Source organism: Trachemys scripta, chromosome 2 (assembly GCF_013100865.1).
Source record: "Trachemys scripta elegans isolate TJP31775 chromosome 2, CAS_Tse_1.0, whole genome shotgun sequence".
NCBI lineage: Eukaryota > Metazoa > Chordata > Testudines > Emydidae > Trachemys > Trachemys scripta.
In genome coordinates this window covers 262,766,629-262,772,628 of record NC_048299.1, presented here as the reverse complement: position 1 = coordinate 262,772,628, position 6,000 = coordinate 262,766,629, and positions in this window count along the sequence as shown.

Sequence of the window (6,000 nt, the reverse complement as noted above, 5' to 3'; positions counted from 1 at the left end):
GCTGCAAAATTGTTATATTTGAGCCTTGATCTGGGCCTGATTCTTCACTCACACTACTGTAAATCAGAAGTAGCTGCATAATATTTATTATCATCAGTTGAAAGCTACAGAACTAGTGGTCTTGCAGGAAACACAAGCTCTCTGGCTCCCTCTATAGGTAGAAAGGGAAACTAAAAGTGCTGTTACATGTGGATGGACCAGTTCAATTTGCACATTTGTCCCATGCTCCAGTGTAGTCTCAAAGTACTTGCAGTTTCTTTGTGTTCTTGACAGGAACGTGCTTTAAATTGGCTAAGTGGCTCTCTATGCAGAAGGGTGGACAAGTGTGTGAAATGGTGCCTGACATTCTCTATGGGATACTCTAATGGTCGAGTCGGTGGGCTCAGCTTGGGAAGTCAAGCCCGTCGTGGACAAAGATTCTTATCTGACAATATTGATTCATAATGATACAGTCTAAGGCTGCGGTTAGGAGCTTTCTGGGGAAGTAATTCTAGCATCCTAAAGAAGCTGGCATTAGTGGATTAGGCTGAAGCCGACTTGGTTGGGGGTAAGTAATAGTTTGGAGCTAGCCATGGGGAGCTGAAGCAGTTACCAGGTTGGGTTAACAATGAGGACTAGTCTAAACTGAGTTGGCAAACTTTGAGACGTGACCTGTGTTCTATATCAGAACGTGTCTGTATCAGTGATGTTCTTGCACAATCTGCCAGAGAGTCTGACAAGTTTCAGAGTAACAGCCGTGTTAGTCTGTATCCGCAAAAAGAAGAACAGGAGTACTTGTGGCACCTTAGAGACTAACAAATTTATTAGTCTCTAAGGTGCCACAAGTACTCCTGTTCAGAGAGTCTGAGTTTTTCTTATTCTACTTTGTCATTACACCTGCTAGGGTAATTACTCAGTCCATAAGGGGTTTTGCAAATAAATTTGCCAGTCTGTTATATTTCATTTCCTTATTAGACATACTCATCTGTATTTATTGACAATCTGGCAACTGTCCAATTCCCTTCACTTTCAGCTCAGGCTAGATGCCCTCAGTAATGTGAACTCGTAGGACATCAGGGAGATGTGGAAGTACCTCTGAGGGAACATCACTCCATTCAGTCCTTGGCTTCCTTTCCAAGACTGCTTACCTGCATGCCACCTCTGGTGGTGGGTTGGTCATTAACTTCATCAAGCATTGCTTTCCTCAACTTGCTAGCTTCCTGCCTATTATGTAATTTGCTTTTATTAACACCTATTTGTTTCAGAGTCACTTTCTTGAGTCTAGATCATTCCACATCTCTGTCTGACTCTCCATTTCCCTGCACCTTGTACAGTCATTACGCCAGGGCCAAGTGATGTAAAACGTTTCCATTCTGCTAACACAGCCTTTTACAGCCACTTTGCCCTGCGATAAATGTTTGTACGTGGTGCAGAGAAATGGACAGTCAGGGACCTGGCTGTAAGTGCACCTTCTTCTTCCACTGAAGACATGTGACATATCAATATGGGTCAGCTGCAGTGTAGAAGGGAGTGAGCGAAATCAGAGCTCCCATCATTAGGAACCCTCACCTCTCAGGGCTGCTTGAAAATGGAAGCTTCTCCCTGCAATCAGGGAGAAACCTACACTGCACCTTCGGTGTTAGTCTTGAGAACTTTTCATTTTACTCAAAGTACTTCTCTAAGAGGGAATGTAGAGACTATCATCCTATCTCCTGCAACACAGCTATTTTTTTTTTTTTATGTATAACACTGACAGACCCTGGTCGTCAGTAGGCAGGATCAAACCTGGGGCCTCTGCAACTTACTGCATGAGCCTCTATTGCATGAGCTAAAAACTACCTAGTTCTTAGCTAAGGCTCTAGAGCAGCGTTTCTCAAACTTGGGACGCCGCTTGTGTAGGGAAAGCCCCTGGCGAGCCAGTTTGTTTAGCTGCAGCGTCCGCAGGTCCGGCCAATCGCGGCTCCCACTGGCCCCAGTTCGCTTGTTCTAGTCCAATGAAAGCTGCTGGAAGCAGCGGCCAGTACGTCCCTCGGCCCGCGCAGCTTCCAGCAGCTCCCATTGGTCTGGAACAGCGAACCGTGGCCAGTGGGAGCCGCGATCGACCGGACCTGCGGATGCGGCAGGTAAACAAACCGGCCCGGCCCGCCAGGGGCTTTCCCTACGCAAGCAGCGTCCCAAGTTTGGGAAACACTGTTCTAGAGCAGACTCATTAATCTCTCTCTTTAAGTGGTCTCAGTGTCATTAGATAGAGCAGAACACCACAGCCAGGAGGTGTGTAGGTTACGTATGGACGGCACATCATTTTATAATCACCTAGTTCAACTTTAAAACAGTGGTTTGGCCTTTAGCTTGAGCTATAAATTCTCTCTAAAAATTAGGGTGCTTTTAAATGTAACTTTAGCGCTCTCGTGGCCAAGATGGAGTCTGCTCTGCAGGCAGCTCTGGCCAAAAGAAGGCGTGCGCAGGAACGCAGCAGGAGAAATCCCTTCCACCCTAGGGGCACCTGTTCCAAACCCCCCAGAGTGAACACACACCCCCACAGGAAAAGTACAGTGGATATAACAAGGGAAATATTTATTTACAGAGGGATGAGAGGAGAAAAACAACAAGGGGAAATATAGGGGGAGCAGTAAGACAGGGCTGCATCCAAGCCAAGGCCCCACAGGCCCAGTGGTAGCACAGTCTGGAAGGGCAGACACCGAGCCATGTGTCTGCACACAGAGTTCAGTGGTGAGTCTTGGGTGCTCCTGGTCGTCTTTGGCGCCAGTGAACTTTCCCCCAACAAACCCCTCTGGTGCCCTCTTCTGCCGCTCTCTGCAAAGCCACACAGAGCAACCACCTCCCCACCTAACTAGCTAGCAGCCTCCCTCCTTGTCCCCAATGCAGAGTCCCAAGCCCCAGTACTCACAGCCCCATGCAGCTCTGGGCAGCAGTGATACTGGGTCCAGCTCCGGCCTGTCCTTCTCGGCAATTCCACCCTGGCACAGCGCTCCTCCTGGCTCCTGTCCTGGGGTGTCCCCGATCGACCCGTCCGTCCCAGGCCTCGGGCAGGTTCTATGCTGCTTCCAGGGCCTGCAGGCTGCCTCTGCCTCTCCCGGGAGCTCCAGCGCTGCCCCCTGGAGTTTCCCTCCTTTTTTGTTACTCTCCTCCTCCCCCTTAAGAAAAAGATTTAAAGGGCCATGCTCTCTAAACCCCAAAGGGGTTACATAAATTTCAGGGGAATTTTGCCAGATTGTGGTATTAATGATTCCATCCTTGGGAGTTTTCTGGTATCACATCAAAGTTTTATTTATTGTCTGCAGAGTGAACTAAGGTAGCAAGGACCATGGCAAAACTGGACTGGGAGAAGAAGGGAGGTTCAAGGCAAAAAGTGCCTCAGCGGTATTTCACAAACAAATGGAACAAACTCTCTAACCACTGCAACATATGCCAATACAAACTGCAGAGACTGCTGGTTTTGAGAGGGAAACACTACTGGTGAACTTAAGCACTGGCAGCGTGGGCACTCTAATGACATCCATCTTGAGACAGCAACATTTTCATCTATAGACTAAAGATTTTACTGTAAACACTGTTAATTATCCTATCATGGGGAGGAAACGGCCTTGCTCATCACATACCGCTCTCTCATAGATAAACCCCTGTAATCATCAGGTAAAATCAGCAAAGCAGATTACTGACTGCTGGGTCGTTTCAAAATAATAAGCAATGACCTGTAGAGGCTGAAAGCAAGATGGTATAGTGGGTAGGACACGGGGACCTATTCCTGTCTCTGATCTGCTGTAACACCTCAGGCAAGTCACTTCACCTCCATGCTGCCTCCATTTCTTTTCCCACCTTTTGTGGATCTTGTCTATTTCGAGTGTAGGTCTTTCAGGGCAGAAAGTGTCTCTCACTAGGTGAATGTCTAGAACGTAGCACAGTGGAACCCTGATCGCAGTTGGGAAGTTTTGGTGCTAGTGTAATAAAAATAGTTAATAATGATGTGGTTGCCTAATCGACAGAGTTTAAAGGGACCAAATATTAGTGATTGGCCAGAGCAGGATGCTCAGACTGGAACCTCTTTGAATTCTGGAGGAATCTCAAGATCTGAACTTGCTCCTACCATGTTGTTTGCAAGACTCAGTTTTCCAGTTCTGGCTTGAATGCAGCCAAAATCTTGCTTTGTTAAATTTCAGAAGAAGGTGGCAGATACAATTTACAGGACAGGTGATTTTGAGAGACTTATCATTCCACTTACAGGAGATGCTCATCACCTTACAGAATTCGAGCCACGTTAATGGTGTTTGAGCATACTTTTAACTCCCATTGATTTCAATGAGTTGAGGGGACTCTGCACGTACACGATATTTATATTAACAAGGACAACTTTGACATAGAAATGCCTGCTATAGATTGCTCTTAATGAGTGGAATAAGTTCTGATTTCCTCAGCAAAAAGCAGTTTAGATTCAGCGTCCCTCTTGTATAATGAGCCTCAAATTTAATGTATAGGGTCCTCCCATGCTTGTTATGTATTGCTGTAGTTACTACCACTCAGGGTAATACAAATAAGTATTGTCACTGAAAACCTCAGAGTGCAACACTGCATGCTTTCCTTTCATGAAGCAAGACAATGGTAGGTCTTGCTAAACCCATGAATAATTTTTACATCCTAGCTAGCTAAAGACTTAAACACACACACAGCACCCCCATTCTCAAGGTTAGCATTGTTTTACAGTCACGAATCCTGAAGGAAGCAACCTAATGTAGCAATAAAACACATTCATGACTCTTCTTCCATTGTGGTACCTATATCATGGAAGTGACTTCAAACACGATAAGCAGTTCCAATTGAGCTGAGGGTCAGTTTATAGTGCATGTACTTATTTTCAGGCCTTTTGTTCAATGGGTGTGATGCTTTGAAAAAATGGTGCCAGAGTCTGTAGAGTCAACAGATTAGGGTGGGCAAACTTTTTGGCCCAAGGGCCACATAGGGGTTCTGAAACTGTATGAAGGGCCAGGTAGGGAAGACTGTGCCTTCCCAAACAGCCTGCCCCTGTCCCCTATCCACCCCCTCAGAACCTCCAACCCATCCAACCCCTGCCTCCTTGTCCCCTGACTGCCCCCTCCGGGGACCCCCCGCCCCTAACCGCCCCCCTGGAATCCCACCCCCCCATCCAACCCCCCCCCCACTCCCCGTCACCTATCCACATCCCCATACCCTGACAGGCCCCCCCAGGACTCCCACACCTATCTAACCACCCCCTACTCTCTGTCCCCTGACTGCCCCCCGGGACCCTCCGCCCCTTATCCAACCCTCCCGCTCACCACCCCCTTACCATGCCGCTCAGAGCACCAGGACTGGCAGCCGTGCCACCCAGCCACGCCACCACGATGCCCGGCAGGAGCTCACAGCCATGCCTCCCACAGCGCTGGCAGCACGGCGAGCTAAGGCTGCGGGGGAGGGGGGACAATAGGGGAGGGGCGGGGGGCTAGCCTCCCCAGCTGGGAGCTCAAGGGCCGGGAAGGACGGCCCGCGGGCCATAGTTTGCCCACCTCTGCAACAGATTAATAAATGTTGACATTTACAGAACAATTTAAAGAGTAACAATTGTCTAAAGAGTGACTGTATAAAACTGACGTGTTTGTGTCACTGGGTGGGCCCCAGGATAGGAGAGAGACACGGTAGGTGAGGTAATATCTTTTACTGGACCAACTTCTGTTGGTGAGAGAGACATGCTGAGGAAGAGCTCTGCGTAGCTCAAAAGCTGGTCTCTCTTGCCAACAGAAATTGGTCCAATAAAAGATATTACCTCACCCACCTTGTCTCTCTTGTACAACAATGACATCTTCCTCAATTAATCTGCTCCTGAAGTGTCTTTGCTAGGAGCGGAACTGGAGAAAGGGTCAGGAGGGACCTTGAGCAGTGCGACACCAGAGTCAGCAGTCCAAACTGGAGGTAGGCTACTAGATTTTGAACTCTTCCGCATGGGGCTTGCCTACAACTCCCTTATTGCAAATTATTCCTGGGGACATTCTG